Below are 24269 nucleotides of genomic sequence, written 5' to 3'. Positions count from 1 at the left end.
AAGAAAGAAAGAAAGAAAGAAAGAAAGAAAGAAAGAAAGAAAGAAAGAAAGAAAGAAAGAAAGAAAGAAAGAAAGAAAGAAAGACATAATTTAGGAGACATACATGATCAGTAAGATTCATGTTTGTCTACATATAGTCATCAAGGTGACTTTCAGATGAGCCAACAAACAAACAAAGCAATAAAGACTCATATAAAAAGCCCACATTTCTACCACCCAGAATTGACCATGGTTAATATTTTGTCCTCTTTGCTTTGCTTTCGTAAGTAAAAGGAATAAAACATTATTGGAGAAGTTATAATTACCTTGACAGTCACTGCTAGTTCATCACCTGCTTCCAGGTACCCTTTATAATAAATTTGGTGTGGATCTTGCCATTTAGATTTTAAATAGTTTTATACATACACATAACATCTTAAACACTATGTAGCATTCATTGCTTGGTGTATATTTCTGTGTGCTTACAACTTGACTTTTCTGCTCTGTGTTGTATGCTCCTGTGTTTGAGATCTGCCTCTGTTGGTTCTTACAGATCTAGTTCATTTCTTTTCACTGCTACAGAGTAACTCTGTATTTGCCCTCATTTTGCATAAAGGTGGTAGCCCCAGATGGGAGATAGATTCACCCCATCTTATAGATGGGGATCTGGAGCCCATGGTCAATCACCTGCAAGGTGGACTTTGTCACCACCCTACCCTGCCCTCATTTTGGTTGAGCTCCAAAGGCAGGATGTCCCTCATGGTACCTCAAGCCTGCCTGGTCCCCAGCTAAGCAGCTGACTAATCCAATCTGATGAATCCAGGTTCCCGAGTCACCCAGCTCAGCCATGTTTGCCTAATTTAGGTCACTGCCAACTCCCCACCCCCTAAAGGGCATTGTGGCCTAGAATGCTGTGTGAAAGTGAAACGTGATAACAGCGCTTTTGTTCGGAGAGTGCTATGCCCATTTCCCTGACCACCCTCAGCTCCTGGAGGGAGCCCCTGGGAAGAAGATTGTAAAAGCAGCTTTGGGAGCACCCCAAGGTGTCTCCTGAGCCAAGCCATATTCAGGTAACCCTCTGCTTTCTCTCAGGCACTGCTTCCTCACCCCCAGAGCCTGGGCGTGAGGCTGACCTCATCTCTCGGCTCTCTCCCAGTGTCGGGGCCTCTGGAACCAAAAGTGAGCCCCTTGCACAGGCAGAAACTTGCTGCTACTAGTTACTGAGTCACCGGTCTTTTTACCAGGTGTGTGTGTGTGTGTACATGTGGCAGTACGTGAGCGTCTACCGTGGGGTAGATTTAGTTTTCTGTCCCATTAACTGTGGTTTCACTGTGTCAGTGACTCCTTGGAGATCACTGGCCTGTGACCTGAAGGGTTATCACAATACCGAATGGACACTTGAAAGACCAGACCCTTTAAATGCCACCACCCCTTGCTTGTAAGTGAAGTCAGTTTTGGAGTCAGACATAACTTGATTCTTTGCGTCGATCAGCAGTATTTATTGAGCCTCCCGCGTTGCCTGCTCTGGGGACTGCGTGGCAAATGAAACAGAGACGGTGTCTGTCATGCTAGACTCTGCAGCTTAGTGGGAGAGCGAGGGTAAACACACTATCGTCAGAGCTCCTTCATCAGCCTAACCTGCCAGTCCCAGCTGAGTGACCCGGCTAAGTTAACTAAGTCATCTGGAAAGCATAGTCACAATACTGCTAGCGGCACAGCATTATTAGAAAGTCTTGGCAAATCACTGTGTTCTTTGTCGTGTCGGGAGAGCATCGGCTGTGACTACAGCCCTCATTTATAGAGGTGGAAGTTGAGGCCAAAGAGGTGAAGCGATCTGCCCATAGTGGCACAGCAGCTCGCAAGCCCAGCTCTGTGTGGCAGCCCGGCCCAGCTCAGAGCCACAGGCAACTCTGCCCCTGCCTCTCCTCATCAGTGACAGCGCCTTCTGTGTTCTGCAGGGAGTGGTTTTATTTATTTACTTATTTTTATCGTGGTCAGATAAACCTGACATAAAGTTTACCATTTTAACCATTTTCAAGTGAACTGTTCAGTGGCATTAAGCACTTTCATGTTGTGCAGCCATCACCACCATCTGTCTCCAGAATGATTCCATCTTCCCAGGCCGAAACTCTGTCCCCATTAAGCACTAACTCCCCATTCCCCCTCCCCCAGCTCCTAGTGCCCACTTTCTAGCTCTGTGAATCTGTTTACTCTTGGTCCCTCATCTAAGTGGAATCATACAGTATTTGTCTTTTTGCAACCAGCTTATTTCACTTAGCATAATGTCCTCAGGGTTCATCCATGTGGTAGCATGTGTCAGAATTTCCTTTCTGAGACTGAATAATAATCGTGTGTGTGTGTGTGTGTGTGTGTGTGTGTGTGTGCGCGTGCACGTGTGTGCGTGTGTGTACCACTTCCACCTTTGGCTGTTGTGAATAGTACTGCTATGACCTTTATGTACAAATATCTGTTTGAGCTCCTGCTTTCAACTTTCAGTGCATTCGAGTTTATCCCTAGGGGCAGGGAGCATTTTCGGGGAACAAAAAGAAGGCACCTAACTTCCATGAGTTCTTATCCTTGGGTCCATAGATAGAATTCAGAGGATCTTTGAACTTGGATGTGGAAAAAAAAAAAAAAGGCATCTTTATGGTCACTGACCTATAACTGCAATGTAGCATTTTCTTCAGCGATGACTCTAGGAAATACTGCAATGGTATTAGCAGTGCCTGTGACTCAGTCACCAATGGAAGTCACAGACGTGTTCATAGCCCATTCCTGTCGTAGATATCTCGGAATATCATTACGTTCGTCATGACTCCAAAGTTAGGGTAGTTATCAAACCTACTGCTAGATTTTGCTATTAATGCAGTACAGAAGTTACCTTTTGCTCTATCACAGATTTTAAGAATATTTCTGTATGGTCAGTTTCCTTTGTGATCCTATGAATTTATTTTATATATTTAAAAAAATTACTCTAAGGAGGGGTCCAGATTCTTCAACAGACAGCCGATGGCTCAAAGGCACAAAAAAGGTTGGGAAGACCACGTCATCTTTCCCCTACCCTTGGGGTGCACGCAGGCTTCCTGGTCTCCTGGAGGAGACCCTCCCTGGAGGGCCCAGTGCCGGAAGCAGCTGCCACAGCAGGTTCCATCATCACCTCCAGGCGGCTTCGGGGAGGAGAATCAATTTCTTCTGGGGGATGGTCGGGGTCCCGGGCCTTCGCTGCTTTTCAGCCTCTCCTCACCCCCAAAGGAAAGGAGATTAATTTCACTTCTTAAATACCAGGAATCTTCTCTGTTTCTGGGATGGCTTTGGACATGTTTTGAGTCCTTCTGGGCTCCCACGAGTGTGCACACGGGCCGTGAGCTTTGCAGTTTTGGGGCTGGTTTCACTGAAGGAGGCGGCAGGTAGAGTCACGCTGCAGCTTAGATAACACGAGGCCAGACGGGTCTGAACCCGAAGAGGAATATGTTTCTGTGGTTTTCGCCCACTTCGAGAAATTCTCCACTTTCTAGCTCATTTGCCCAAAGTGGGACAAGGAGGTGGGTGCCAGGGAACAAGGTGGCAAAGAGCTGGGTGGGGTAAGCCAGGCTGAGTTGTTTGAGAAACTTGGCTTCATAGCTAGCATGTCCAAATATTTATCTTCATCATCACATAATAATAATAATAATAATATATATATACATATATAATAATAATAGTTTCATGGACTGCTAAAGGAAATGGATAGATAACTGAAAAAGCAAGAATAGTAAAATGTTCTTTGTAGATTCTAAATGGTGAGTGTACAGGACCCACTGTCAGATCATTTTAACTTTTTCTTCTTTTTATTGACATACCACTTATGTACAAAGGCACACACCAAAATGAACAGATTCATGAATTATCACATCTCATGCCTGTGACCCAGGCCGTCGATCAGAACATGGCTTGCATCCTCAGAAACCAGCCTCAGGCCCCTTTTCATAACCACCTTCTTCCTCTTCTCCAGAGTTCACTTTCCTCACCACTGTATGTCCGTAGTGTAGTTTTTCCTAGGTTTCAGCCTTATGGAGAGCTGATCAGACAGTGTATATTCCTTCATGTCTGGTTTCTTTATTATGGCTCAATATTATGTTTGTGAGATGTGTCCATATTTTGTGTGCAGCTGAAGGTTATTCATTTTCGTTGCTAGATAATATTTTATCTTAATATACCATTGTTCTGACAGTGAACATTTAGATTGTATCCATTCTTTGGTTTCTGTGAATATTGCTAGGTTTCTGTGAATAACTGTTGTCTGCACCTCTTGGGGGAATATGTTGATGAAATGCTGTTGGCTTATGGTTAGGAAGAGGTTGGTAGTCTCAGGGTGTGTGTAGATTCAGCTTTTGTGGATAATGCTAGACATTTTTCCAAAGTGGCTGTACCTGCTTACAGTCCCAGGAGCAGTATATGAGATTTCCGGTTCCTTCATGTCCATGCCAATATTCGTATTGTCAATCTTTTTAAATTTTAGCCATTTTGGTGCATGTATAGCAGTATTCATTTTTTTTGTTAGAATATTCTTATAATAAAATTTGGGAAAAATATCACATGTAACGACTTTATAGAAAATTGGCATTTTTAAGGAAAATGGTTGAAATTGACACTTGTTTGGCCTTGGAGTGAAGACACACCTTTTCACTGTGGATAGCTCCGAGTCCCGCCCTACGTCTGTGACCCTGTGGCTCTCCTTCCACCATGGGCCCCATGCCGACCAGTCCTGGATAAAGTTTAAGAAGTCAGATATAAACACAGGCTGAGGCCCTGAGTGGGCTTGGAGTACCTGGACGCTGTGCTCATGCATCAAGTTATCCTGACTCAGAATTGGGGCTCAGAGCTGGTTTCTGAGCTAGAGGAAGTCCTGATACCTCCTGCTGCTTCCCAGGGAGATGTGGTTTTGAGTCAGCATGGGAAATTAAAATAGTTCATTGACTTTTTGCTAATTCTAGTTGACTGCATACCTATTGCTGATATCTTCCTGGTCATGGCTTCCTGCTCATCAGGGCCTCCCTCTCTGACTTAGCACAAAGGATGCCCAAGTCTTGAGCTTTTTCTTTAGGTTGGCCACTGCTTAGCTGAGTTCTTCCAATGTAGATGGTGGCCCTAATTCATGCTCTCCCCCACCATTCCTTTCACTCCTCTCACTCAGCAAATATTTATTGGACATGTACTTTTATGTCAGGCACTCACTCATTATCCCTCCCTCTCTCTCCTTTCCTTCTATCTGTTCGCCCGTCCATCCATCCATCCATCCATCCATTCATCCGTCCATCCATCCATCCATGCATCCACCTAGCACTTACTGATCACCCACTGTAAATCAGGCCTTGGACTAGACACAGCTAAATGAACTGTAGTCCTTGCCTTTGAAGTCTTCCCAATATCCTATTGGGGAAGAGAAATGTGTAAGTAGATATTCATAATTCAGAGTGACATTTATGGTGGAGTAAGTAAGAGAGGGAAGGAGGTAAGGTTAGGAGAATCAAGAAAAGCTTCGTGGAGGTCATGATGTTGAAGCTGCATCTTAAAGATGTCTTGGGACAGTCCAGGAGGGAGGATAATGGGATAGAGTGGGCAGCTGGTTTCCCTGATGGATGGAGACACAAAGGTGAGCAGTGCCTGGGATACTCAGTGAACCTCAAATCACCAAGTGTGGGTGGTGGAGTGTGGAGTAAGTTGGGAGATACGGCTCTGGAGGGATCCCTAGAGCAGATTATGTGGGGTCTGTGGGCCTTCCCAGGAGTATGGACCATGAAGCTGTGGGACACTGGGATGTCTTTTATACAGGGTGTGGTGGACAGACTAATGGTCCCCCAAAGGTGCCACGTCCCAATCCTCAGAACCTGTGAATATGTAACCTTGTAACCTGTCAAGGCAGAAGGGACTCGGCAGATATAGTTGAGTTAAGGATCTTGAGATTGGAATGTGACCTTGAGTTATCCATGTAGGTGCCATGTAGTTTACCGGGGTCCTTATAAGAGAAAGAGGGGCGGGGGGCAGAAGAGACGGTCAGAGAAGACATGAGGACAAAAGTAGAGGTGAGAGCGATGTTGCCACCTTTGAAGGTAGAGGAAGTGCACAAGACACGGAACGCAGGAGGCCTCTAGAAGCTGGAAAAGGCATGGGAACAGACTCTCCTGGAGCCTCCAGAAGGAGCCAGCCCTGCTGACATCTTGATTTGGGCCCGCAGAGACCCATTTTGGACCTCTGACCTCCAGGACTGAAAGAGAATAAATTTCTGTGGTTTTAAGCCATTAAGTTGTGGTCATTTGTTACAGCAACCATAGGAAACTGAAACACTCACTAAGTGTGGAGTCATCTGAAAATCTTTGTCCCAGGATCTGAGAAAGGGTGGAGAAGGGTGGGACTTTTTGGCCAAGGACGGTAACACCATCACCATTACCTGAAAACCTTCTTAGAGAGTGTCTTCCAATTAGTCAGCTATAAGTGGTTTTCTTTGTAGATAAATTGTTGTTACAGTTAAGGCCAGGGAAACTCACCAATCCTGATCCATTCATACCTCACGGGTTATGACGTTTGAACCTTTCTACTAGGTAATTCTGATAGTACATCATCTCAGGCAAATACAATGTGATAGGGCCCCACTCTGGGGGAAAAGTCCCAGGGAGAGTGGTGGATCCCTCAGGGACCTCGACGGATTCCCCGTTACTCATTCCTGCTGTCTGTGGAGCTGGAAGGTGGGGTGTTTAGTGAGTATCACTGTAACCTGTACTTTTCTAAAGTCAAACAGATTTCTCCTGGTGGGAGTATTCATCTTTTGTAGGATCTGTGCAGCCCGTCTGACTCAGCGACTCAACCCAGCACCCTCTGCAGCTGACACTCTTGACAATTCAGTTGAATCTCCTGCCTCCTGCTCACAAAAGCCTGCTTCATTATTCAGCTTCCCTCCCTCTCTCCCTCCCTCCCTTGAAGCTGAGCGGAGCCTTTCCCGCCCCCCTCCCACGTCTCTCCCTTAGCCGGGGGCCCGTGTGACTGCTACCTCCAAGACTTCTGTGTCACCGGGAAATGGAAATATCACTGAGTGATGGAACCGTGCTCCTCCTCCAGACACTATTCACAGTGGCATCATAAGTGGCATTGAGTGCTGGCACTGTGCTGTCCCCTATACACATTATCTTATTTGATCATAACAACCCTTGCATTAAAAATATTTATCTAATACCCCAGGGTTAATAATTGGAAAAGCTAAACCTAGCATCCAGCACATTTACCCACTCACTGCCCACTTCCCTTCAGCTGCCGAACTTAGGACATTAGCCACTGGCTGATAATGTGAGCTCATTCTAATATTGCCTGAGATGGTCACTATCCTTGGTTGAATGGTGTCCCCCTCCAAAAGATATGTTCGAGTCCTAACATCCAGTACCTGGGAACATGACCATATTTAGAAATAGAGTCTTGGTAGATGTAAGCAAGCCCAGATCCGCTGTCCGACCTTTGCTTGGAGAACTGGGTTCATTGGGTTCAAGAGTCATTCCCTTTGCTTCCAAGTTACAGTTCACTTTTAAGAGGTCAAACCATGTGCCATGGCTTTTCCCAGACTGGCTGATTCAAACCATGCCACAGCCAGGAAAGAAAAAAAAAACATTATTGACTAAGAAACATTCATTTCTGTTGCAAATGACTAGTTGGGGCTAGTTGTTGATTATCTCACCTCTGTTGCCATTTGTATTTAGAAATGGCTCATGAATTTGCTTACGTGGGTCTGGTTTGTCCTCTAAAATGAAATGATTGCACTGCAAATAGTTCTAAAACCATATCATGATTTAATAGCTTCCATTTTATGGAGCTCTGACTGTCTATCAGGCACTGAATTAGATGCTTTACTAGCATTTTCTGTAGTTTTCACAATAATATAGTGGGCTCCATTTTGCAGATGAGGAAACAGGCCAAGGACAACTAAGGAAGTTAGGCGCCCGAGGTCCCACAGCTCATTCATGTGCGAGCTGGCTTTCGGGCTGCAGTCATTGGACTCCAGAGTCTAGTCTTCCCTGCTTGTCTTCATGCTAACTACAAATAACTTCACAATTAGATAGTGGAGAAAAACAAATACAGAGTTCATGTTTAGATATTTGGTAGAAGAGTGTGTGTGCGCATACACGTGTGCATGCACACTTATGCAGGAGGCCTATGCATGTATATAATTGTCTTCAAGAACATTGACCATCACTAATTTTGAAAAATTTCCTAAACAACCTCTCCCACCAGGCCGATAAATTGAGCCCAACAGATAAACCATGGGGCTCATTCATAGTCTCATCAAGTACCTTCTAAATCTCAGAGACAGCTCTGCGCGTCCCCAGGGATTGGGGCTGGCTGTCCTCAGCTCTGTCCTGCAGGCCTCAGGAGGCTCCCTCTGCTTGTCCAGTAGCTAAGTCAGGAGACGCATCCCAGGGCCAGAGGAAGTGGGAGGTGGAGCTATGGGACTCCATGCCTTGCAGTGGTTCAGTGGGACCCAGGCCTTTCTTCCACCAGCCCCCTATAGGATGGTGGAGGTGTGGCATCCAGTATGGGTCTTTCTGCCCTTTTCCCATCATGTAGTTAATGCCTGGCTGGTCTCTCAATGATTAACCATGTGACTGACCTTGAGCGACCACATTGCCTCCCAGACCAGCTGCATAGGCAGTGTGGCCATCGCTTACACATGGTGTGACCTGGGCCGCCTCCTTGAACACTTCCTGTGCTACACCTGAAGGCCGTTGCCCTGACTGGTCCCTCGGATTGGGCTGTCTCTGCTCAGGTATTCATAGTGCCCACTCCTTTACTTCTTTTTTATCTTTACTCATCAGTAACTTGATCAGGTTTCCTTGGCTGTCTCATCTACAGTGTTGACGTTCCCCCCGATGTTTTTCTCTTATTCCCTGCCTTATTTTCTCTCCTGAGCAGTTATACCATAATCTAACAGACTATGTATTTCTTATTTATTTTGTTGATTGTCTCTTCCTTTAAAAAGGCAGGGATTTTTGTTTGTTTTCTGTTCCCCACTACTGTATCCCCAGCATTTAGAACAGGGCCTGCCTGATATATACGCATGCTGGATAAATACTTTTTGAGTGAGTGAGCAAATGAATAAATGAATCACTTGAGCTTCGCAGAGCCTCACTTTGCTTATTGTGAAGTCGGCCTGCTAAGTGTGTAGTAGATACTCACTAAATGATGGCTTCAGTTATTATTTATGTCAACGTTATATACTTTCTCTGTAAAATCAAGGGGCTGCATCTAAAGGTTACCCAGAGTACGAACAGGGGCTGAGTCAGTGCAGGGCAGAGGGAAGCACTCATCTGAAAGAGGCAGTAGGTAGACCCTGTCCTGTTCCCTCCCTGCCCGTCCCCTTTGAGCATCCTCTGGGCAGCCAGGGGGCCTCAGATGGGGAAGGGTCCTGGAGATTAGTGTTTTCTTTTTCCTACTGTCTGATTCTGGACAGGGCAGGAGAGGGGCCTTTGGGAGCCCTGCTCACACCTCCACTGCCACCCTGTGTCGGGTCCATGTGTTTCCACCAGGGTGGACCTGGGGTGCTTGTCTCTGTCGGGGTTCATACTCCTGAGCACGTCATGGGCAGCCTGTGGTCAGGTTGCGTCTCATGGCCAGGACTTTCAGGAATGTACCCTTTTGACCACACAAGCGAGGCCACACATTCCCAATTCATGCCCAGTCGTAGTGAACTCTGAACTCTTTAAAGACGTGTGAACCTCGCATGGTGCCCTCGGTAAGGATTTGTTCCCCTAAATCTCATTCACTCCCCTTGCTTTTTGAGTTCATTAACTATTTGCATTTCTTTTGCACATTGTTTAGATTCTTTGTGCATTTTATTTTTAATTGGGGCATGTGCTTTTGAAAAGTAGTTGTAAGAATTTCATTTTTAATATAGAAAATTTATTTATTTTTCATATTATATATGTAGTGATTGTTACCTCTTCTCACTTCCTTTTTTACTCCAGCCTCTTAATTTTTTGTGGAGTATATATTGATATATAGAAGTTTTATATTTTTCTGCGGTCAGATCTGAGTGTCTTAATTAGTGGCTTCTTGATGCAATGTTTTAATGGTTTAAAAAGTGCTTCTGAATTTCAAGATCAAACATTCCCCATTGTTTGTTTTTTTAGCATATAGCTGTAAAATTAATCTAGAATTAATTTTTGGTATAAGGGGAGAGGTGGGGCATAATGCTGTTCTTTCCCTTCAGATAGTTTACTAATTGTCTAATGTTCTTCACTGAATATGCTTACTTTTCCCACTGCTTTAAAATATCACTATTACCATTTACTAAAATTTTCCAGTATATGCTAAAGTCTCTTTTAGGCTTTCTGTTAGTTACTATTGACTTACTATGCTTGCTTCATCACCGTGCTATTTTGTTATTCTAGATTCGCAGTGTTTTAAAGTTGAGCCCCTTCATTTTAAAGATGAAGGAACCGAGGCACAGAGAGGTGAAGTAACTTGCCCAGAGTCACACAACTAGATGGGGCCTCCACATCTCACGCATATAATTTCCAGCATATTTGACCTTCTCAGAGTACCATGCTTGGCATATAAAAGCCCTTAACCTATTAATAATAAAACAATTATTTCCATGGATGTCACTGCCTTTTTGTAAGGTACCTCCTCATGTCCTTGAACTTTCAAGATATTCCCAGTGGCAGATATTTAACTCTGTTGCCCACCTCCCCATCCACCTAATAAATTATTGAGATCGCCTCAAACTCTCAAAGAGCTGATAAGCTGTTACAAGAATAAAAAGTTATACACTTGAACATTCCCATGAGCCACAAGGACTCTTGGTCAATTCATGTGTCCTGGAGAAAATTGCCCACTCTAATGTCAAGATAAATGTATCTTGGATCTTCCCCCAGAGCATTGTGCCACCCAAGAGCCTCGGGAACCTCAATGATGAGGGACCTCGTGTCTGCAGTGTCCTGTAGTGTGCACGTCTGAGTCAGCATGCCCTCAGCTGCAATATAAGTGCTTAAGTGGGGACTTGGAGCACCCCCCACCCAAAGGTCTGCAGAGCAGCCATGACTATCCAATGTAAAGATTAATTTCCCTGTAAAAACTTTGAAATCAGATAAGTGTCAATTACTTTAAGATTACCTGAAGAGAGACCAGGTTGCCATGAAAGCTAAAACCTGGTTCCTTGAACAGATTTGGAAGGTGACAACCAAAGGCACTTAGAAGTGCTCCCCATCCTTACTGCCGAAATCGGAAATCGTCATCTCATGTCATGCACCTGGGCAGAGGTGTGTTTACTCTGCCCACCTGGAATCTTGAATGTGGGGAGGTAAACCCAGATTGTATTCATATTAACTGTCAGGTTGAAACCATCTTTCATCGTGCTCTGGAGGAACCTGTGCTTGATGGTTCCTTGATTTGGAAATAGGTTGTCTTGATTTGGAACTACGTCAAGAGGGAGCCTTCAGCTGAAGGGAGAGGTGTGTGATCTGAGACGTGGTCAGTCACAAGTGTGGTTGTTGGGCTTCTAGTAACCTCAGCTTAGAACCGAGATGAGGAGAACAAGGATAAAGCTTAGCCCCTCTTCCCCAGAATGCTACATTTGCATTGGGGAATTAGGACAAACACCAGGAAACAATCAGGGAAAAAGATGGGAGAAAACAAGTATTTTTGCATGACAGATGTGTTTCATTGGGGTGGGACTATCTGGACCACTGTGTTGAGAAAGATTCTGTGGCTGGATTTGAGAGCAGGAAAAAGGGCTGAAATCTATTTTCATGAGGAGGAGAGGGGCAGTGATTTCTCTTAAGATATAGGAATCTATAGGAAATATAGGCTATAGTATCTACAGAGACACAAAATAAAACTGGGCGAAAAAGACATTTTACAAAGGGGAGGAGCTAGACAATGAAGCGTAGATAAAAGTTATTTATTTTCATTTATTTATATGGTTAAGAAATATGAATGTAAAATATTCAGTATAGAAAAAGAAAATCATCAAGAATTCTGCTATCCAGAACAATAAATCTGTTATTTGTGGCTCTTTTTCCTAGTTTTTATCTAAATCCCCTCTACATTTTAACATTTTTCCAAATACGTAAAATTTTATATCTAGTTTTTTAACAGCTTTTGCTATTTATTCATTTTTCCATGCCTTAAGGTAAGATTTTTGAAAAATATAAGCCCAAGGGCACACCTTAGTGCCTTTTTTCACCAGTCATTAACTCTGGGAATTATAAATAGATCTCCAAGATTATATTATTCCCATGTAGTTCATCTTTTTTGTGTGATAGAATACGCGTAGTGTAAAAGTTACCATATCAACCATTTTTAAGTGTATAGTTCAGTAGCGTTCAGTATAATCATTGATGTGCAGCCAGTCTCTAGAACTTTATAGTTCATTTTAAACGGAGTCCTGGAGCCAACTCTATGGCAGGCACCTGATTCATGACAGTTAGATGAAGTGGAATAGAATTTAAGACAGGAAATCAGGGGAGAAGCAGCATGAGTAGAGACCTAGAAGTAGGCATGACCCCCCCAACCACCCACACCCTGCCTGGTATATCTCACTTTATAGATGATGAAACTGAGGCATAGATAGTTGTTGCTTTTGGGAGGTAAAAGTTGTTGAAACATACATCCAGAAATGTCCACAGATACTGTACAACTCAGTGAATTTTTGCCAACATGTGTAGCCAGCACCCAAATCAAGAAACGGAATATAAACGACCAGCCCTCCTGCCCCCACGTCATGCCCCACCATCCCCTGAGTAACTGCTCTCCTGACTTCTGTTTTCATCCAGTTGTCTTGCCTGTCTCTGAGCGTCACACAGGTACGGTCTTTCAGTATGTACGATTTTGTCTGGTGTCTTTTGTAGACATATCGTTTACATGACTTTGCATAGAACTTGCTGGAGACCTCGGAGCCAGTCAGAGGCAGAAGCAGGATGCAGACTCGGGTCTGTCTATCTGCTCCTGTCCTGCCTTTCAGGGGGCACATGGCCTGGGGTGTAGGGCAATCCTGGTAAATAAAGGTGGCTAGAAATGGCAAGATCAGGGAGTTCATGAATATTTAGCAGAGGAATTAGGCACAGGCGTTCCAAAAGCCACTTCTGTTGAGCCAGTGAAATGATCTGCAGTGTTCTGACAGGGAGATATTGGGGTAGTGGGAGATGCCTGGAGGGAATACAGAGCCAAGGTCAGCCAAAGCAGTGAGTTTGAGGATTCACGGAGTAAGGATTCACAGTCTTGAGCAGGCAGGAGCATAGGGTATCTGCCAGGGTGGATGTGAGAAAGAGCCCCAGTATTCTGAATAGCACAGTAACCGTGATAATTGACATGTACCAGGGGCTTGCTGCATACTGGACTCTGTGCCCAGCACATTGCACATCTCATTGCATCCCTGCCACAAACCTGTGAGGTAGGTACTACCGTTGAATCCATTTTTACATAAGAAAACTGAGGCTCAGCGGTTGAAATGACTTGCCCTAGATTGGGTATATAGAAGGAGGAGAGGTGAGATTGAGCAGTCTCATTCTCAGAACTTCACCCATAATCACCATGCTCTGTGGACTCCCTTGGAAACTATAAAGACATCCATGAAGTCGGGAGCTAGCGATGGGGTCTCCTGCTGCCTGGAGCCTGAGTAGTATAAACACAGAGAAGAGGCTGTATCTGACTACAAGGGATTGTTGGAACAAAGTGGAAAACGATTGAAACCGGTTTCATCATCATTAGCGATTGTGCTGTGGGTTAGCTGGAGTTTTTTCAGTAGATTTGCTTGAGGCTGGCATGGATCCCCATATTCTTACTTCATAAGCTGAGTAAGTTGATAATTGCAATTTAAGAAGAGCCTGGTTTCGGTAAGAAGTTGATTCGATTACCATTTTATAAGAGTTTTTTGGTCTGGTCTTGATCCTGTGGATTTCTCTTGGTTTCAGTAATTTCTGGGTGCTGATCTATCCCCTGCCATTTAAGCCAAGTCACACTGATGTTCAGTGCACCCAAAAGAATGTGTAAGAATAGCCTCGTTCCAAGAAAATAGAAAAAGGCATTAAGGTGGAAATAGCATATGACATCTCGTTTGAGACATCTCGGGCAATGATATGATTATGTGATTTTATTTTTTCACAGGCAAGTTGATTCCTTCTAAGGTTATTAATTTTATCTGTATCCAGTGGAAATTGTGTTCATTTAAGATTAAAATGAAAGTAATGCTGTCCATCTGTTTTTGGAAACCTTCATCTATTAAAGCTGATAAAATCAGTCTATTCACAAGTTCATCATGGGTCAGAACAACAGTATTTATATTCACACACACAGGAAATTCGATTAGATAACTCAGAGGAAGGACACACACTGATGGGACGTGATTACCCTGAATACAGGCAGCCCAGATTCCCTAGTCCTTTTGAATGTCATATTAGCTGGGGATATCCCTTTTGTGACGCAGAATCTTGCAGCAAAACAATTGGGTGTAGCCGCCTGGGAGAGAGAAATGCTTGCAGCCGGGATTTTCCAAGCAGGCCTCTTGATTGCACATAAAAACGTTTTGGGAATGTTTCCATAAGCCCAGCAGTCGGAGGGTTTGTGCAGAATGGCGAAAGGCTTCTAACCAGGGTGGCCCTGGGGGTTGATAATGATTGGCGGGGGCAGCTGCAAAGTGTCTGGCTGTCCTAGGGGGCCTGACACAAATGTTTGCGGGGCCCATAGTGATGGAGGAAAATGAGGGCCATTTTGGAAGCACGGGCTGCAAAATTACCGTTTTCAGCTGAAAGGCATGCGCATAATGAAATTCCTTTTCTGCTCAAGAATCCTGTAATGGTTCCCCATTGCTTTTAGGAAACACTTGTAATTCTTGACTTGGCTTCAGGGCTAGGTATGATTCTACGTGGACCTGCCTCTCCCACCTCTTCATGCACCATTTGGCTACAGCCAGAAAGTCCATTTCCTTTGCTCGCCAGTCACCTTCTGATTACTTCAGATCACACACCGTCCTTTATGCAAAGACCAGTCTTCTCTCCTGTCTTCACTTACCCGCTCCTAATTCCCTTCCAGTTTTCAGCTTCAGTGTCACCTCCAAAGGAGACCTGTTGTGGTCCTCCCTGATGCCCTCTCCACCCCAGATAGATAGGATAGCAATTCTCTTTGTGGGCTTTATAGCATGAACACAATTTACATGAAATAATGATTTGTCCATTGGTGGTTTTGTGTCCCTATATGCTAGGTCTCCAGCTCCTAGTTCACAACTCCAAGTACCATGCCTAAGTACCATGCCTAGCGTGTACTAGGGACCCACTAAATCATTGGTGAATGAATGATGGAAATAAATGTTTGCAGTGAATGAGGCTGACTGTAGTTATCTGATTTGCAGAATAATCTTAGCTACCTTGAAAGGTCCCTTTGAGTGCTACTTCTTGGTGAATTTGTCAGATGTACAGCATAATCAACTAAATGGAGAAACAAACCAAGGGCCAAAAGCAGTTGGTTGCTGTGGCAGCTTAGTGCATACATTGACCTTGGGATCTGGTCAGAACACTCAAGTTTAATGAATTCACTGACTGTTTTTAGTCCTGCCTATTGAAGATCTCAGGCCCATGAATGCCTTTGACCATGCTATTCGCTTGCTAACCCTGGCTGAGAGGCAGACAGCTGTTTCTTTGAAGCCATGTAAATGTTCCTTATTTCCAGTGTTATTTTGATTTTTTTCAAGCTACATACTTGTCAGGCTTTGGGCTCATTTGTTTTATGTGCTGAACTCTTCTGTTAAATCTTATTGATCAAAGAAAATAAAACCCAATTCTATACTTGATATATACATATATTTTTTTCTTATGAAAAAAGTGTCAAGTTCCCCTTAAGAAAAGTGTCAAGTTCCCCTTCCTCCACCACCAGTCCCATTCCTACCCCACATCCCATCCTTCCAGTCTTTTTGCTATATATTTATATTCAAACAGATGGTTCTATAGAAAGAAGATATGTATATAATTTTGTATGAGTTTGTTTAAATATAAAAGGAGTCATGTAGTATGTATCTTTCTGCAGTTTACCTTTTCACTTAATAAGACTTTTCAGAGATGTATCCGTGTTAGTTCAGTAGAACCATATAAATTATGCTACAATGACTCACTCCCCTAACTTTAAAGACTTATTTCATTGATTGGCTAGACACTGACATCCACCTATCCACTCCCTCTGCAAGTCATGCCGGCTGGTGCACAGGCTGGTGCACAGGCTGCTCCAGGAAACCCCTGCACTGTTCTTTGGCCGGTGGTGTTGTGTGTTACCAAGAGCCAGTTGTGTTTGCTCCCAAGCCTGATTATGCTGGTTACGCTGCAGTTACACAGTTTACTTGAAGATTACATCAACTTATTAAATATGAATGTGAAAAAGTGGTTCTTTTTACGAAAACCAAATGGAATGTTTAGGAAAGTCTCGGTACCACTAAAAAACAATAGCTGTTCTAAGTGAAAGAACTAAAAAAGTAGGAAAAGCCATAATGATCAGATAGCTTTGCGAAGGTCTTTAGAGAAAATTGTCAGTTGCATGTAGCTTGGGATTTATGTGAGGAAGACAGAGAGGACTTCGTGGCTGGGGGAGGGCAGGGGCATCTTCAAGGAAAAGGCTTTGGCCCGACCATGAAAGATGGAGAGCAAATACACATTTTACATGTTTTCAGTAAAAATAACATGTCTATTTCATTTTGTGATGATTGACTTGTTTTTTGGGTTCATCACCCAACCTGGTTCTAATAGCTATAGATCTAGCTCATTCTGTTGTTACTACATCGAATTCTGTAACAACAGCCCTTTCTCCAGTCCCACCCCTGTTGATGGACGTGAAGGTCATGCCTCAGTTTTCACTCTTAAACATAGCCCAGGAGCAAAGAGCCTTATCTGAGATTTCTGTGCACAGTTCAGGTAGATGCTGAAATGCAGATTTGCTGGTGTGGGCATACTTTATTTTAAAGGAGGCTGGCGTTGGTTGCTTTTGAAGTTGAAGACTTCCAGGCTCGGAGTTCCGAAAACACAGGAATTGTCTTTCACCTGTGGATGAGGGTTACAGTAGGGGCAAGATATTAAATGTGCAGATATTCACCCAGTGCTTAGTCCTAGCTGTTTGTTCAGCAGGCATTTCTCGAGGCCCACTTCTGTTCCAGGGACCATGTAGGCACTGGGGGTTGGGAGAGTCCCAGCATGGGGTTCCTGGTCTTGAAAAGCAGGAAAAATTATTCTGTATTTGGAAGAGCGGACTGCACAAGTGTGGTTTTCTGGGCCTTAGTCTGAGGATGATGTTCTCCATCTGTATTAGTTTTCTTGGGGTGCCATAACAAAATACCATAGACCGGGTGGCTTAAACAGCAGACATTTATTTCTCACAGTTCTGGAGGCTGGAAGTCCAAGTTCAGGATGCCAGCAGGGTTGGTTCCTGGTGAGGGCCCTCTTCCTGGCTTGCAGATAGCCACCTTCTCTCCATGTCCTCACATTGCTGAGAGAGCGAGCTTTGGTTTCTTCTTCTTCTTAATAAGGGCACTAATCCCGTCATGTGGGCCCCATCTTTCTGACCTTATCTAAACCTAATAACCTCTCAAAAGCCCCCTTCCCAATACCATCACATTGGGGAGTAGGGCTTCAATATATGAATTTGGGGGAGGAGGACACGAATATCCAGGCCACAACACCATTCCCAGCATGGAGGAGCAGAGAAGGAACATTTTATAAAAGGGCAAAATGCATATGTTGACTTGTGACTTGGCTCTTTGGGTGTGGTTGTGTGAATTTTCTGTTCTAGGTCTAGCGAAAGGTAAATTCGGGGGTCCATTCTAAGAGGTGTTTGCCTGAACCCTACTGACTTGGAATCTGTGAGGTGGGGAAGGTGCAGGTCTTGTATTATGGGACTGTATGTCACTCCTGGTTCTATGTGTTACCTGCTGTGTGGCCCTGGAGAAGTTGCTTTACCTCTCTGGGCCTCAGTGTATCCATCTGATTGGTAGACTGGGTCAGGCTTGGAGAATCTGAGGAAAGTATGGTCCTGAGATGGCACAGAGTGGCACCTGTAGCCAAGCTTCATGACCATCTTTGTCCTGAGCAGAATGATGCCTCGCCTCCCCGTCACAGCCCAAGGCCACATGACAGCCGGAGAGCCCTCTTTGTTGGCCCCATGAGAACATTTGGAAACAATTATATCGACCCCCATAGATTGCTGCTTATTACTAAGACATTGCGTTGGCCAGCCATCCCCGTGTTAAAGTTCATGGCCGCTCCGGACTCGACGCTGTCTTCCTGGGCCCTACTTAGTATGCATGTGGCCCTGCCTTGTCCTAGCAGAGTGATAGGGTTGAATGTGCCAGGAGGTCAGGGTTTTGAGGTAAAAGTCTGACCGCTGGAGCTAGACGGCCTGGGTTCAAATTCTGGCTTTTGTTCTGTGATGTTGGGCAAGTTACTTCCTTCTTCTCTGCCTCAGTTTCCCCACCTAGAGTTAGTATGAGGATAAAACAAGCTACTTAGAATAGTGCGTGGCTTCTATATCAGGCCTAACAAAGATGGAGTTTAATTCTCTAGGACAAAGAAAAATCCTTATTTGGCTCAGGCAGTCTCTCCTTCAAGGAAATAACCAAGTTTGAATTCATTGTTTAAAAACTGACTCCCTTCAACCTCGCTGTGACCCCTGAAGTCCCTTCCATTTCAACGTCTACTTTCTCTCTAAGGAAAAGGGTTTACTGAGCTAATTGCTGACATGAACCATATTGCTGAGGGAAAGGTTTATCCTACTTAGAATGCAACTATTTTAAGAAACTCGAGCATATTTTTATTTGCATCCACCTGCCACAAGATATCGTCATTGTGAAAGAACCTCCTTGGGGTTACCGTTCTCCTCAGAAAAGAGCCCATCAGCTCAGGAGAGGGAGTAAGGAGGGAAAGCAGGTGTGGCCATTGCCACGTGAAGTTGCCCCCCGCCCTGATTCTCCATGCTCCATGGGGTTCCCAAATCACTCCCGCCTCCTGCATCGTGGCTCTAGACTCCTGGAGACAGACCCGCACTTCCCTTTTCAGTGTGGATGATGCAGGGGGTGGGGAAGTTTCGTTTTAAAACAGGGCCCAGACTGGAAATTGTGCAAGTGAAAAAAAAACTGGGGTTTTTATTGCAAAGTCTCTCTGGTGCCACATGTGGTAGACCTGACCTGGAAAGGCAGTATTTTGAAAGAATTATCCATGGAGCTGTCCCGTCCTCAGGGAGTAAGCATGCGTGCGTGTCTGTGTGTGTGTGCACGCACACACAGGAAACCTCTTGTTTATAAACATATCCTCCTCCAAACAGCCTGAAACTGGCCTCCCAGGCCTCTACGTGGCTCTCAGAACACATCCTCATCTGCTCTGGGTTCAGTGCAGGGAGCCAGGGGTTGGGGGCGGGTGTGCGTGTGTGTGTGTGTGTATGTGCGCGCGCGCGCGTGTGTGTGCGCGCGCGCGTGCTGTGCCCCGTCTCTGGAGTTGCGTGACTTTATGAAAGGTATTGAAAACCATTCTGTCATCCACAGGACAAAGTTTGACTCCTTATTTTCCTGGCAGAGGCGGCCAGATTTGGCCCAAACTCAATCTTTTCATTTTCATCTCCTGCCAGTTCCTTACCAGGCACCCTGTGCCCCAGCCACAAACAACCTTTTGCTGTTGCCCAAGGAGCCCATGATCTTGTGCACTTCTAGACCTTTGAAGATGCCGGGCCCACAGCCAGAGATACCCTTTCTTTCTCTTTCCTGGCCCAGCTCACACGGTGTGAAACCTCCCAGGCCAGCCCAGGCCGAGCCCTCCCTCCACTGGGCTCCCTAGCCTTCCGATCCTTGCGAGACACACTTTCCACATGCACCATTCATTGTGTTTTACTCGATGTGTCCATCATCCCAGCGAATGTCCTGCTACCTGAGAGCAAGTGCAGAGTCTGACCCATCCCCAGCACCTAGCACAGTGCCTGGCAGGGGGCCCACACTCAGTGCTCATCAGAATGGACTGGATGCTCAGGTTCATAGTAAGATGCTTATGTTATGTGGCTAAAGGAGACTGGCAAACAATATAAACATCATTAATAATATTTTATATTGAGTGCTTCCTCTGTGCTGGGCCCTTTGCAAAACAGTTTACTTCTCTGAATGCATTTAACCCACACCACTCTGTGAAGCAGGTGCTGGCTTTATCCCTCATTTACAAATGGAAAAACGAGGCTTCGGAAGGAGAAGCGATTTGCCCCAGGTCACACAGTTTGTATGCAGTGAGTCCGAGATGCTCACCGTAAAGTAGGGCCTCTTACCACTTGACTGATCTGCTTCTGTTCTGGACACCAAACCCTCCTTGGCATTGTTTCCATGCAATGACGGCTTTCAAGCTCCAGCTGCTCAACTTTCTTGGGTACAGGAACCACCCTGCCTGCCTGCCTGCCCTGCCATGTGCCCCTAGGATCTTTGCACAGGATTTTACATGTGGTTGCTAGTCTGGGTCTCAGCTGAATGAGAGTTCACAGGGTCCCTACATACTTGTGAGACTATTCCTAAATTTGCTTCATGTGGAGCCACGCCCCTCACTGGAGGCATACCTGGTGAACGCAGGGAGAATCCACCACCGTGACCTACATCAGAAGGAAGTGGGATGGGTGGTGGGAGGAGAAATACAGGTGACGCTCGCTATGAATAACAATGTTGGAGAACATTACAGCCAACAGTCAGGGATACAAGGCATTTGATTTATAATACAATCTCACATTCATCCTCATTCTTATAAGTTATAATTTTTCCTGAAACTTCCCGGGGGACCCTGCCACCTGAGCAGTGAGGCAGGAAATAGCAGCCTGGCGGGGCGAGGGGGGGGGATGAGGAGCCCCAATCCTTCCTTCCGAGTCTAGAGCAAACGGACTTGCCCTGCTTCTTCTACAGCATTGAGGGAGAGGGAAAGACACTCGAGAAAGGATGCCTCACTTGCTGGCAGCAGAGGCTGCCACTTTTGACACCAGGGGAGATAGAGCCCAGGATGTGGGGGACAGTTGGTCACTCTAGTGAGAAGGAGGAATGGGCTGGAAATACATTCAGAAACCAGCCCGGTGGATTGCTTTCACCAGTTTCCCTTAGGTTCATTGGGGAAAGAAAAGAGGGTCTGAGTTGCAAAACGTTTATTCGTTTGTTCATGCATTCATTTATTCAGTTAATATTTACTGAGGGCCTACATCCCTGGAACTATATAAAACATTGGGGAGTATAGCGATGAGAAAAAAACAACTGTATCCTGCCCCCAGGAAGCCCTCATCCTACTGGAGAAGATTGATATCAGAGACTTGTAATGTGGGGTAATAAAGTAGGGAAATTAACATCATTTGTTCATTCACCAGTGGATATTGAGCACTTTGCGCTAGGATTGTTGTAGACCTGCACTGTCCAGTGTGATAGCCACTAGCCACATTTGGCTATTCAACTTTAGTTAAAATTAAAATTAAAAATTCTATTTTTCAAATGCACAGGCCACATTTCAAATGCTCCATAGCCACATGTGGGTAGTGGCTTCTGCATCAGTGCAGATACGGACCATTTCCATCACTGCAGAAAGTCATATGAACAGCGTTGCTCTTGGCTGTAAAGGTGAGGTGCTGAGAAAGTCTCCCTGCCCTTGGAGTTCACAGTCTCACAGTATTGAGTAAAGACCAGCATGACAATTCAGGGTGACGTGTGCTGAGATGTGGGTACGCAGAAGCAGAGCAGTCGAGCCTGGCCTCCAGAGACAGGGCTGTTTCAGCAAAGTCTAAGAGAGCATGGGGCAGAGGGTAGGGGCACAGTCCCAGGAAGGAAGAGGAACATATGTGAAGGCCTGGCCTCTAGAAGGTGGCCGGAGAGACAGAAGGCATTCATTGTGGCTGGTCAGAGACCTTGTGTATTTATGTGGCTGTGAGTGGGGTGTATGTGCAGTGAGGGACCAGCTGGAGGTAGACAGAGACCAGGCTCTCCAGGCTCTCAAATCCTCTGCCTCCTTTGGAGACAGACCCCTTCCTAAATGTATGAGTAGAGGGTCTTACAGCCAGGGACAGCCGGCTCAGGGGAGGGTTCAGTTTGTAGGGCTGGAGTGGACATCTTGTACAGAGGGACAAGCTGGGTCTTGGAGACAGACTACCCTCTTGGGCAGAAGATGGAGATGGCAGGTGGGGTATGGCAGAGGGAGGAGGAAGAGGAAGGAAGTATCTGTTCTGAGTTGTCTGCAGCTGTCCAGACATGGGCATCTGACCATTGGCGCCTGAGAAAGCAATTCAGGAGATAGCCTCTTATCCCTTTGCGGAACTGCAGAAGGAAGGAGAAGCAAAGAGGCTGACTTCTGATTCTGGGGCAGCAAGGGGAAATTGGGCATCTCCATGGGGGAGTGGGGCCCCAGGTCCGAGACTAGCTTGTGTCTCAATGTCATGGGAGAGAAGGAGAAAGCAAAGGAATTCAGATGGAGTCAGGTGGCCCGTTCAGCTCTGCTTTTTCCTGTCACCTGAGCAAGTCACAGCCTCTCTGATCCCAGTTTCCCTCTCTGCAGTCTGGCAACAATAATGTCATGCTCTAGGGCAGCTGGGACAATTTTGAAGTAATTGCATCTGATGTTTATCAAGGGCTTACCTTGAGCCAGGCATCGTGTTACATCCTTTACGCCGGGGTCTCTCACCCTCAACTCTGGACATGTGAGGCTGGATCATTCTTTGTGGCGAAGATGTCTTGTGCGTGGTAGGATGTTAGCAGCATCCTTGGCCTAGACCTACCAGATGCCAGTAGCACCGCCCCCACTGTGACTACCAGAAATGTCTCTAGACATTGCCAAATGCCCATGACTGAGAACCCCTGTTTAACCCACATAGTCCCATTCTTTCTCATAGCAACCCATTTTAGAGATGAGGAGCCAGCTGGTATCAGAGCTGAATAGTCAGCGCTGGGTTTTGAACCCAGATCTGTCTGCTTGGGCTTTGGTGCTCAATCATTAACTCTATTTTACTGTTGGCCTTGATGGAAAGGGCAGAACTGAAGGCCAAGTGTATAGTAAGTGGTCACTGACCTTGATGATTGATCACTGGCTTATTCAGTTCTCAAACAAGGATATAGATGATAAGCAGGGCAGGGTCACTGTTCCTGACTTTCTTGACCTGCAGTAGTACCCGGGGACCAGCTTGAGGGTTTGAAGAAGCCATTTGTACTTCTTAGGCAATGATTAACCCAGCTGAGCTGGTAAATCATTCGATAGTCAGAACTTTACCCTGGAAAATGCCAGCCTTGCAAATGCGGGGCCATTTGTTTCACATTTGCTCTTTCTTCTTCAGATTTTTATTACCCGCAAGGTCAGGAACGGTGCTGAGGGCTGTTGGGAAATTCTTCTCGAGCAGAGTCTTCTGTCTTTTCCTTGCCAGCCCTGGTCTGTTGTGTGCCCCCTGAGAAACTGTTCCACTTGGGGGACTTTCAGAGCTGGGTGTTATGGTATTTGTTGGGGGCATTGAAGAGCAACCCTGAGAGGCAGGCCTGAGCCATCATTGTTTATTTGTCTTTGGAAATCACCCCAAAGGGCAGAAGTGGCAAGGACTGGCCTTTGCTAAATCTGGGGGTCTGGGCCGATGGAGCTGGAGCGGGTCACAGCATGCTGGCTGGCTCCATCATGGTGATTGCATGTCCTCTTCCCCCCCCGTGTTGAGAAACCATGTGTGTATATATGTGAGCATGTGCGCATGCATGTGTGTATTAACATGGGCCTTGTGTACATACATCTGTGCTCGTGCATATGCGTGTACACTTAAGTGTGTGCCCATGTGTACATGTCTGGGTCTGTGTGCCCATGTGTGCACACCTATGTGCGCCCATAAATGCGTGTCTGTGTGTTTGCGTGCCTGTTCGCACGTGTGCCTGTGTGCATGCATATGTATTGCATGCCTGTGTGTGGTATGACCTCACCCCATCCCATGGTTGTAGGACTGAGATGGAATACACCAGGCACCTCACACAAACTGGGGTTAGCCCTTCTCTTTCTTCCCTTGTTCTCACATATGGTGAATAGAGAGACCTAGATTTGACACCTAGCTTTGCCAGTCACTCATCGTGCGACCTGAGGCTAGTCATGCAAACTCTCTGAGCCTCCGTTCACATCTGTGAAATAGAAGAATAAAAGACAGCTACTTGGAGGAGTTTTGATGAGGATCACGAGTGACAGGTGTGTTTGGGGTGCGGGGGGCCTGGGGGCCTGGCTGGAAGAGGGCAGTCAGGAAGTGGCATGTCCTTCCAGCGTTGGGGAGATGGGGCCTTGCCACTGGGGGTTTGG

General features: G+C 45.6%; 1 protein-coding gene across 1 annotated transcript in view; it reads left to right on the top strand.

Moving 5' to 3' along the window:
* The window catches only part of CMIP (c-Maf inducing protein), a 259420-nt gene that overhangs the window by 79430 nt on the left and 155721 nt on the right, over positions 1 to 24269 (top strand). The window lies entirely within an intron of this gene.

This window comes from Pteropus vampyrus, unplaced genomic scaffold (genome assembly GCF_000151845.1).
Source record: "Pteropus vampyrus isolate Shadow unplaced genomic scaffold, Pvam_2.0 Scaffold29, whole genome shotgun sequence".
Taxonomy (NCBI): Eukaryota; Metazoa; Chordata; class Mammalia; order Chiroptera; family Pteropodidae; genus Pteropus; species Pteropus vampyrus.
The sequence above is the reverse complement of the archived record's forward strand: the minus strand, read 5'-3'. Positions and strand labels throughout refer to the sequence as shown.